The following is an 11,516-nucleotide window of genomic DNA, read 5'->3' as shown; positions in this document are numbered from 1 at the left end:
AAAAATACCTGTAACTATCCGAAATGTGGCCCGAAATGCGTCTGACATAAGATCCTAAAAGTTTCATTGCTGAAAGGGTCATTGCTGGAATACAGAGCTTTTTTTAATTTTTATACGGTACACCTCAAAATTGACGCGAGAACCTCCTGTTTTTGACCGCTCATGGGATCGACACCTGCATCAGTGGGTTCGGCATAACACAAGAAATACGCAAGATAGCTAAGCAAAAGGACTTATTGTGGATTAATATTTGACTTGATTTTCTCATCAAAAGTGTCAAGTTGTACTTTTTTCCGAATTCTCGTCGATGTTTTAATTGGTATACTGTTTTTGTCAGGTCGATTTTGGGGTACCCTTTTTTGAGCGGCGGTCACGTGACCACTGTACAAGATATCTTTGATAAGAAGTGTGCGAGATAGCCAGGTTGAGTATCTTAAATGGTTTAGAAACTTTGAATAAAATGACACGGGAATGAATGCTTTATTTGGGTAGGCTACAACATTTGTCGCAACAAAGTTTAGTTTTAATATGTATATTCACAGGTTATTAGACAAAATAGGTCAATGAAGACTCCATTACTTCAAAGTTACATTTAATCATTATTCATCTAAATCGGCAGTGATACAGGATAATTTGAAAGGCTAGTTGCCCAGTATAAAGTGGCATTGCAGAGATTTTAGAACTGACCAAGTGCAAGGGAAGGTACTGCGCGCACTACCATGTTTCTTTGATTTGTCTGACTCGACTTCTCTCCCTTGTTTGGACAGACGAGTACAAGTCAAAATAATGTCATGATAGCCTAAAAAACACAGACAGACACAGACACGGAAAGACGTAAACACAGACAGACAGACACACACACACACACACACACACACACACACACACACACACACACACACACACACACACACACACACACACACTGAGTCATAAGTGGTCCGCTTTGTGATGCACTGATCAAAATAAATAAACAAAATGAAATTTATAAAAACCAATCAAACTATTATTCCTATTTGTAGAAAGCGTATCGGTTGGTGTGTTTTTTCTATGACACTGCGTCTGCGTGTTAATGTTAGTGCTTGTGTGTGCGTGTGCGGTCGGGGGGGGGGGGGGGTTGGGGGGGTGACGTGTGTCTGTATTCGGGGTGTCTGTCATCTTTGTGTTACAGTAAACGTTCACCGGCTTGACGCATTGCAAACTCCTCGGGGAAACTTCATCTTCTTTGGCGGTAAACAAAAAAATAACATACCGAGAGGAAAGAATCGATGATAGCAATCACTAGGTATTAAGACACAGTGAGACAGCAATTTCCTTATATGCACGAAGTACTTGACGAGAAGAACTTTGTTTTCCTGGCTTAACGTCTACCCACAGAGAGCACGATTTCTGTTATCGTGCAGTGTTACGTAAAGAGCTTGTTAATCGCTTATCCATGTACCTCCCATTGTATAGGTCGCTGAGCACTGCGTTAATAACAGGCAACAAATCATCGTCTGACTTAAAAGGGACATTATCTTTTCAGTGGAAACAGGTTTTTGTTTTAGTCGCTTGATCGGTTTTCAAGTCATTTCTGAGTTGCTATGCGGGCAATGGCACTTAACTTATCTCGGGTCGCGGGTTCCAATCCGGGCTGGAGCGAACACTGGTCAACTTTACGTGCATACTCAGAGACAGTATCCATGACCATCCCCCGTGTCACAACTGTGACATGTAAAAGACCTGGGTCATTCTGCCCAAAGGGCAGGCGGCTAATCACACATAAACTAACACACACCTGGGTAGCGCGACTTTGTCGATGCTAGCTTTCCATTGAGAGCAAGCGACCCTTTCTTTCCAGCGAACGGGACAGAAAAACAGTGAACATGATTGTCAATAATGTAACCAGTCTGACTCTCAAGCGTCAGATTGCGGATTCCTCCAGATGATAAATGTCAACTGCTGGCTGGAACTCTTCCGTCCAGCAGACGAAATCTGTTAAACTTTTAAGAATCAAACAAACAAGTATGGGTAATTGACGAAAAGAAACAGAACTTTGACTTGAAGCTCGTTGATATGGACAGACAGACAGACAGACAGACAGACAGACTGACATATAGACAGACAGATAGACAGACAAACATACAGACAGACAGAGAGCCAAACAGACAGACATACAGACGGACTGACACATACACGCACACAGACAGACAGACAAACAGACACACACACACACACACAGACACAATACAATTTGGAAATGAACTAACAGATTGATGATCTTGCTCAGTGTGTCATTGCTTCTCACGATCGCAGGAGTAATTTGTAAGAATGAAAAAAAACCGCCCAACTGACGGATGGACCACCCCAGTATTCGGTGACAGAAATGACATGTTTCGCGTCAGACCGAGTCAATCAACCCCCTAACCCCGTCCTTAGGACTTACACCACCAACATGTGATGATTAACTTTGGTTTGCCTCATATAGAAAGAGGGTCGGTCGTTCGGAAGAATGTGTGTGTGTGTGTGTGTGTGTGTGTGTGTGTGTGTGTGTGTGTGGTCTGTGTGTGTGCGCGGTTGTGTGCGTGTGTGTGTGTGTGTGTGTTTGTGTGTGTGTTTGTGTGTGTGTGTGTGTGTGTGTGTGTGTTCTGTGTGTGTGCGCGGTTGTGGTGCGTGTGTCTGTGTGTGTGAGTGTGTGTGTGTGTGTGTGTGTGTGTGTGTGTGTGTGTTTGTTCTGTGTGTGTGCGCGGTTATGTGCGTGTGTGTGTGGGGGGGTTTGTGTATGTGTTTGTGTGTGTGAATCTGTGTGTCTGTGCCTGTCTGTGTGTATGTGTGCGTGCGTGCGTGCGTGTGTGTCGTCCTGCCGCTGCCTGCCTGCCTGCCTTTCTGCCTTTCTGAGTGTGTGCGAGGGGAATGGGGGCTTCATATCGTTTTTCACAACAACAACAAAAAGACTTGTAACTAATTGTGATTCTTTACGTCCTCACGTCCTTAACGTCATCACAATACCTTATTGACTGAGGTGCAATGGGTTTACTGCTGTGATGGATTACTGCCCTTGAGCACACAGCCACAAAGCTCGTGTCACCCTGATTATCTCCCGTTTCGTTCGACTAATTCCAGCTAGGGAAACATGGTGTACATAATGACTTGCGTCTTTTGCAGAGAGCGTATTTTGTTGAGCATGCAATATTTGTTTCTCTTTGTTTACGATTTAACTCAGAGGGTGATTTATTGTTGTTTGTTTGCTAATTTCATTCCGCATGTCGGCACTGGTGTCACCGTCATTAATTCAACCAAACAATTCCCATTCTGCATGCAAAAGCACCCACGACAATCAATTAGGGTATTTGTTCAAGTAGAAAGGATCTGTGGTCACTGACATGGTTGGTTGCCTAGAAAGGTACGTGCAATTTCGCCAGCAATGTTTTCCCGTTTTCAAATACGTCTCTTGATCTTTCACTACTTTAAACTGTTGTGACATAAGCCATTTGTAATCCATAATAGCAACCAAATTAACCAGGGCATACACGTTATGTTGTTTCGTCATCGGAACACATGGCAAAACAAAAAAATGTTGCCTGTTCGATCAATATGTCGCGGTGGAAAAGAAACTCTCTGATTCCGTAAACCGTCTCGGTAGAGTTTACTCACAACGATCCAGTGCGTTTCCAGTGTGTGTTTAGACTTAATCCCGCTTTTGTCATGGAACTTTTTTCTTCTTTTTTTCTCTTTTTTACATTTAGTCAAGTTTTGACTAAATGTTTTAACATAGAGGGGGAATCGAGACGAGGGTCGTGGTGTATGTGTGTGTGTGTGTGTGTGTGTGTCTGTCTGTGCGTGTGTGTGTGTAGAGCGATTCAGAGTAAACTACTGGACCGATCTTTATGAATGTTTACATGAGAGTTCCTGGGTATGATATCCCCAGTTACATTTTTCATTTTTTCGATAAATGTCTTTTATGACGTCATATCCGGCTTTTTGTAAAGGTTGAGGCGGCACTGTCACACCCTCATTTTTCAATCAAATTGATTGAAATTTTGGCCAAGCAATCTTCGGCGAAGGCCGGACTTCGGTATTGCATTTCAGCATGGAGGCTTAAAAATGAATTAATGACTTTGGTCATTAAAAATCTGAAAATTGTAATTAAAATTTTTTTTTTATAAAACGATCCAAAATTACTTTTATTTTATTCTTTATCATGTTCTGATTCCAAAAACATATAAATATGTTATATTCGGATTAAAAACAAGCTCTGAAAATTAACAAATATAAGAATTATGATTAAAATTGAATTTCCTTGTCGGTTCCTGATTTCAAAAACATATAGATATGATATGTTTGGATTAAAAACACGCTCAGAAAGTTAAAACGAAGAGAGGTACAGTAAAGCGTGCTATGAAGCACAGTGCAACCGCTACCGCGCCAAACAGGCTCGTCACTTTCACTGCCTTTTGCACTAGCGGCGGACTACGTTCAGTTTCATTCTGTGAGTTCCACAGCTTGACTAAATGTAGTAATTTCGCCTTACGCGACTTGGTTTTTTTTTTTTTTTTTTTTTTTTTTTTGGGGGGGGGGGGGGGTTGTAATGGCCGATTGATTTTGTCCACACCTTCTTCATAAGTATCTCAAACAACCTAATGAATTTTAAAGTTGCATTGCCCAATACATATTTTTATCATCTGGTTTATTTCATCCCCAAACAATCCAATGAGCTATACTGGCATCTCAGTACACTTTGCACAGGAAACAGCCCCGCTCTGGATCTGTGCGTGTTTTTAAGATGGAGGATACTCTTATTCTGAGTAAAAGCCTGAACAGATCTTTTGGGTGAGCATGATTGCTTTCACGAGGATGAATGAACGTTTGGATGGACGTATAAATGTACGTAAAATACCAGTATTCTGATAAAAAGTAAACACTCCTGCAGGCAAACAATTAAAGCATCTATATATGTGATGTTATTGTTTACTGTTCATGTTGTTTTATGTGTGTCTTTCACTCACGCTCACTGCAGACTCAGGAGAAGTAGTTCAGTTTCAACATTGTATTGAGGTTTTCATCTTGCAGGAAGTACAGCCATAAGGAAAGGGAAGATACTCTCAGTAGGCACAATATAACAGTTTCCGTGGCCGAGTGGTAACGCACTTGCGCTCGGAAGCGAGAGGTTGCGAGTTCGACCCTGGGTCAGGGCGTTAGCAATTTTCTCCCCCCTTTCCAAACCTAGGTGGTGGGTTCAAGTGCTAGTCTTTCGGATGAGACGAAAAACCGAGGTCCCTTCGTGTACACTACATTGGGGTGTGCACGTTAAATATCCCACGATTGACAAAAGGGTCTTTCCTGGCAAAATTGTATAGGCATAGATAAAAATGTCAACCAAAATACCCGTGTGACTTGGAATAACAGGCCGTGAAAAGTAGGATGCGCCGAAATGGCTGCGATCTGCTGGCCGATGTGAATGCGTGATGTATTGTGTAAAAAAAAAAATCCATCTCACACGGCATAAATAAATCCCTGCGCCTTGAATATGTGCGCAATATAAATTGCATAAAATAACAATTTAAAAAAATTTAAAAATAAATCCCTGCGCTTAGAACTGTACCCACGGAATACGCGCGATTTAAGCCTCATATTGATTGATTGATTGAGTATCCGCTATAGCTCAGAGGTACTGGGTTCCTGGTGTTTCACAGGTACCATGGATATCATTACAATATATTTCCACACTTTCCCGTAGTTTTGTTGGAAGAAATTGTTCAATAAGTCAAACAAGCACGCATGCTACATGGACATTTCAGACACAACATCATTGAACTACATACACAATGTCAAGATGCTTGCTGCAGCCGCTCCTGTGCAACAAGTTTACAAAGACATTATTTTCAGTGTCGTCTAAACACCGCTCACTTCACTGAAACAGAGGCGAAAGACGTTGCTTATTGGATTTTGCCTAGTGAGCTAAGCAAGGAATTTGAATTTTGAATTTTCCACAGCGTTCTACGTACCTTCTTTTATTTCATACGTGTACATCAAATTGTAAATCACGATAGCCCTTCGAGGCCTTCACGTGGGACAAGATCATCCTTACGATTGAACACATACACACACAAAATTAAAAAACAAACAAACCTGGCTGCATTATGTGCAGTGTTGGATTTTGTTGCGGAATTAATTTTGGAACTGACACCTTTGTCAAACTGCGAAATCAACTCAACACAACAATCTGCTCCATGCAAAACATAGCCAGGCAGTGTTGATGTGTTTGAGTTGAAAAATGCTCTGACCCTGTGTAAAAGCCTGACCAACTCTGTGGTGGTGAACCTGGTCGTTTACACGGGAAGGGAGGTATAATTAGTACATGTAAACAGTAAAGGATACTTACCAACAGTCGGGCATACCATGAACAGATCCATCTCGATGAAGCACGGGAATCTTACACTATGCCATCTGGCCCAGGGCATGGTGAGATATATGTGTTTGCTAAATCAACAGCATGATGATGCAATACTCGCGTTGGTGTTGTTGACCTTCCAATACTTTCGCAAATTAGTGTACATGGTTCGTGAATTTTGTGCTTCATTTATCAACTTCATTATGTGTTTGGTTGGTTGGCTGGTTGGTTGGTTGATTGGTTGGTTGGTTGGTTGGTTGGTTGGTTGGTTATTTGTCTGTTTCTTTCTTTCTATTCTTCATTCATATATTTATTTAACTTATACTTGTCTAGTTTTATTTTATTATTTATTTTTATCTCGTCCTCACCGTACCGAACATCGTGTCACATTTACATGCGTATTCTAGCGCATTCTCGGCAGCTACTTGCTAACAAGTATCGATTGTTTTTCACTAATGCACTCACAATAATCGGTCGGGTGGGCCTGTATTGACCAACGCCAGCGGGATTATCGCACCGTTTTGAGCAACAAATGATCCACAACCCCAGGACCGCTCTGGCCAGTGTTTAGGTAACAAATAGCATGTAATCAAGACAACCCGCGCCGTTAGGCTCGTCACGGCAATGACGTCAAAGGCTGGGACCTGTATAGTGTATGCGTGTTTCGAGCGATCTCGAATTAAGTCATGCACTTACTGGATTTGCGTCAAAACTTTTGACTTATCTAAGCGACATGAAAAGTAATTAGGAAGAGTGGTTCTAATTTTCTCTCAAAAATGGTTGTAGTTTGGCCTGAACAGTCGGTAAACCTCACTTTCTGTGACCAAAAAAATGCATTTCTTACCCCCTCCCCTCTCCCCCCCCCCCCCCCCAACCCTACCCACCCTTTCAGAAATTAAATCACGTCCATTGTAATTGTATTCATGCAAACCCAAAGAAGGGTTTCATATGACGTCATAAATGCGCAAAAGCACAGATAACGGTTAAGAAATGTCCTACCGGACTTTAAATATGAAATGCTCTTACACTGATATATACCAATATCTTTTTGGTTTCTTATAAATTCAAAACTTCCTTGTACAGAGCGACGAATACACACTACACCCGAGGCGGTGAGTACGTATGAGAAACGTTTGAAGCTTATTTGATTAGCTGCAGCGAGAACAGATAAGGAAGAAGACGTCGAGAACTGGACTCGTGTTCAAACAACGTTCCATTCTTCTTTCTTTATTTGGTGTTTAACGTCGTTTTCAACCACGAAGGTTATATCGCGACGGGGAACGGGGGGGGGGGGGGGGGGGAGGGGGGGGAGATGGGATAGAGCCACTTGTCAATTGTTTCTTGTTCACAAAAGCACTAATCAAAAAATTGCTCAGGGCCTTGCAACGTAGTACAATATATTACCTTTCTGGGAGAATGCAAGTTTCCAGTACAAAGGACTTAACATTTCTTACATACTGCTTGACTAAAATCTTTACAAACATTGACTATATTCTATACAAGAAACACTTAACAAGGGTAAAAGGAGAAACAGAATCCGTTAGTCGCCTCTTACGACATGCTGGGGAGCATCGGGTAAATTCTTCCCCCTAACCCGCGGGGGGCAACGTTCCATTACATGCGAGTCCTAATTAAATAACACAGTGCACACCAGAAAGCAACGACAAGTCAGGCAAATTTCATACCAACATTAAATCATTAAACCTATATCCAGAAAAAAAAACTTACAATAAACAAGATTTAACATTTACTGTAAAAATCATCCAATATTACATCCTTAAAAGTTCACAGTTAAAATATCACCAACATATCGATCAAATCATCAAAAGTTTACAGCTGATATTACAAAAATGTACGGAAATCATACAGAATTTATTGCATAATTAAAAGCTATCACTAAAATCTACTTGATAATAATGTTTGAATTATCAAAGATATATAGTTCATATTACAGACGTTTACTGAAAAAATCATACAATATTACACCATAACAAGTTTACTCCAGAAATGACGTAAATATACTCAAATATACAGTAGACATTACACAATTTAACAGTAGAAATTAGACAATAAGGTTACATTATCAAAAGTATACAGTGGACATGACAATGCAATATCCAAGTATTGAAAGTGTTCAGTATGAAAATAACCATCACAGTAAATACCACGATGTTACTCCCAGTCGCAAAACAGGTCCCGGATGTCATATTTTGCAAGCGCTGACAAACAATCGGCAAACGTTACGTGGGCTACATCACTTCAGATTTCCCATTCAAAAAGGTAAACAAACGCTGAAAAAAGTGTTTGCTTGGCTTCAAACTGTTCAGGTTGCACAATTTCAGAGTACATTCGCATCGCTCGTCTTTCAATTACTTGAATGCTGTGACCTGAAAAGGTTTTTCTTGTTGATCACGAAGTGTATGTGACGCATGTTGCGAAGAGCAGAGAACGTTACGTTAAAGACACCTGTTCCTGTGTAAACGATGCTGCAAACAACCACACAATCGATTAAGGCTTTTACATGGGATAAGAGCATCTTCTCGCTCGAACCCACAACTCACGTAAACAGCCTGCCTGCTTTATGCGTACTAAGGCAGTTTTTGCCCAATCAATTCCAGAGTTTGACATGGGTGTGGGTCAGTTTTTCTAAATGAATTTGTCAAAATATTCCCTCCTGCGTAGACAGCAGACAGGCTCTAGATGTGTGGTTTATGTGTGGGGATATAGCTCAGTTGGTAGCGCGCTGGATTTGTATTCAGTTGGCCGCTGAGTTCGATCCCAGGTTCGGCGGAAATTTATTTCACAGAGTCAACTTTGTGTGCAGACTCTCTTCGTTGTCCGAACCTCCCCCCGTGTACACTACATTGGGTGTGCACGTTAAAGATCCCACGATTGACAAAAGGGTCTTTCCTGGCAAAATTGCTTAGGCACAGTTAATAATTGTCTACCTATACCCGTGTGACTTGGAATAATAGGCCGTGAAAGGTAAATATGCGCCGAAATGGCTGCAATCTACTGGCCGTATAAAATTTCATCTCACACGGCATCATTGCAGAGCGCCTAGAACTGTACCCACGGAATATGCGCGATATAAGACTCATTGATTGATAGAAAGATGCTCCTTTTCAAGCCTGGGCAGATCTTCAGCTATGAACATGATCGATTCAATAGGAAGGAAAGCATCTTTAACGGTGGTTTTGCAAAGAGAAAAGCTGAAACATGTCAGGTCATCGCCGATATTTACTGAAGCAGCGGTATAATGGAGAGACGGCTGGTTGTTAATTCGGAACGTTGAGCAAAAGTACTTACAGCAATTACGAGAAAGCCTCTGGTGTTTACTGATGGCGTTATGGCGGGGTAAAAAACGGTCATACACGTAAAATTCCACTCGTGCAAAAAACACGAGTGTACGTGGGAGTTTCAGCCCACGAACGCAGAAGAAGAAGAAGAAGATGGCGTCACGTTGATGAACACCTCAACCCTGTAGAAATAAAATCCGAAATAGGCGACCTTCTACCGAGCAAAACAATTAACACTCTGGTTGGGCATTGACCCGAAATATCGGAAAAGGATTTGCCACTAAAATACTCTCATTAACGCACGTACATAGCTGTATGATAAAAGTGTTAAGCTCGTTTCTTTTGTTTATTCCGCAGTGTTGGTTCATGTCACCATTGGTCATTGGTCACTGGTACACTGGTGCACCAATATTGATCTAGAAAGCATTACACTACACCTCGCCGTTCACTGGCACCGCCGTCCCACCAAACTCAGCAATCGACCATTATTCAAATTGTATCCATCGATCCTTCTTCTTCTTCTTTTTTGTTCGTGTTTTCTTTTACATGTATGACCGTTTTTACCCCGCCATTCAGGCAGCCATACGCCGCTTTCGGGGGAAGCATGCTGGGTATTTTCGTGTTTCTACAACCCACCGAAATCTGACATGGATTACATGATCTTTATCGTGCGCACTTGGTTTTGTGCTTGCGTGTACACATGAAGGGGAGTAAGGCACTAGCAGTTCTGCACATAAGTTAACCTGGGAGATCGGAAAAATCTCCACCCTCAACCCAACAGGCGACCGCGGCCGGGATTTGAACTCACGAACTTCCGATTAGGATGCAGATGCAATAGGCCACTGCCAACAGTTGCTGAACTCAAGTCTGCGACGGACACCGCTCTTTGGAAACGGTCTAGATAAAGATATGCACAATCTTTACAAAACCTAACATATTGGAAAAGGCTGGTCAATCTGACCAAAAATCGGTCAAGTGTCTCATAAGGATTCTCGCCTACCGGTCAAGATGGAGAGAAATAGTGAGGCTGACTCATTGATTGTAAAAACAGCCTAAGATTATTCTGTGGCAAAACGGTCAAATTGCCTATGTTGTGATGAAGCTTCATATACCTTGATGTCTGGTATCTCAGTTGGTAGTGCACTGCATGGACGTGAGATACTCGAGTTACTGGTTCGAATCCAGGCCAGGACGTACACGAGGATGACTCAGAAAGCGTATCCATGTCCCACCTCATTGATACCCTCCCGCCCTCTCTCTCTCTCTCTCTCTCTCTCTCTCTCTCTCTCTCTCTCTCTCTCTCTCTCTCTCTCTCAATCTCTCTCTCTCTCTCTCTCTTTCTCTCTCTCTCTTTCTCTCTCACACTCTCTCTGTCTCTGTCTCTCTCTCTCTCTCACTCTCTCTCTCTCTCTCTCTCTCTCTCTCTCTCTCTCTCTCTCTCTCTCTCTCTCTCTCTCTCTCCCCCCTCCCAACTGTCCAGGCTCTGCTTCGTCGAGACATTTTGAATAATTATGTAATTATGAATGTGAATAATCAGATTTTACTCGTAAATTTATGCAATTGGCATGACTGAAATTTCACACAGTTTTCGGCTTAAAGGTCAAAGACTACCGGTGAAGCAACGATTTCAACTTTAACATCGGCGCTCGTTTTTGCATGCGAAAGTTGAATTTACACTTATTGATGTAACAAAGGTTTCGTAAACAATGTTTGAACTGTTTCTGCAGTCGGTACTGTTGTCGTCATCGCTAATGCTGGTGTAGTGGTTGCGGTAGATGTTTACCGCTATTTTTAGCATCTCGACGTGTCATGTGATCCTCTGACGTAAATCTGTGATGCTCTATATC

Source organism: Littorina saxatilis, linkage group LG1, assembly GCF_037325665.1.
Source record: "Littorina saxatilis isolate snail1 linkage group LG1, US_GU_Lsax_2.0, whole genome shotgun sequence".
Taxonomy (NCBI): domain Eukaryota; kingdom Metazoa; phylum Mollusca; class Gastropoda; order Littorinimorpha; family Littorinidae; genus Littorina; species Littorina saxatilis.
The sequence above is the reverse complement of the archived record's forward strand: the minus strand, read 5'-3'. Positions refer to the sequence as shown.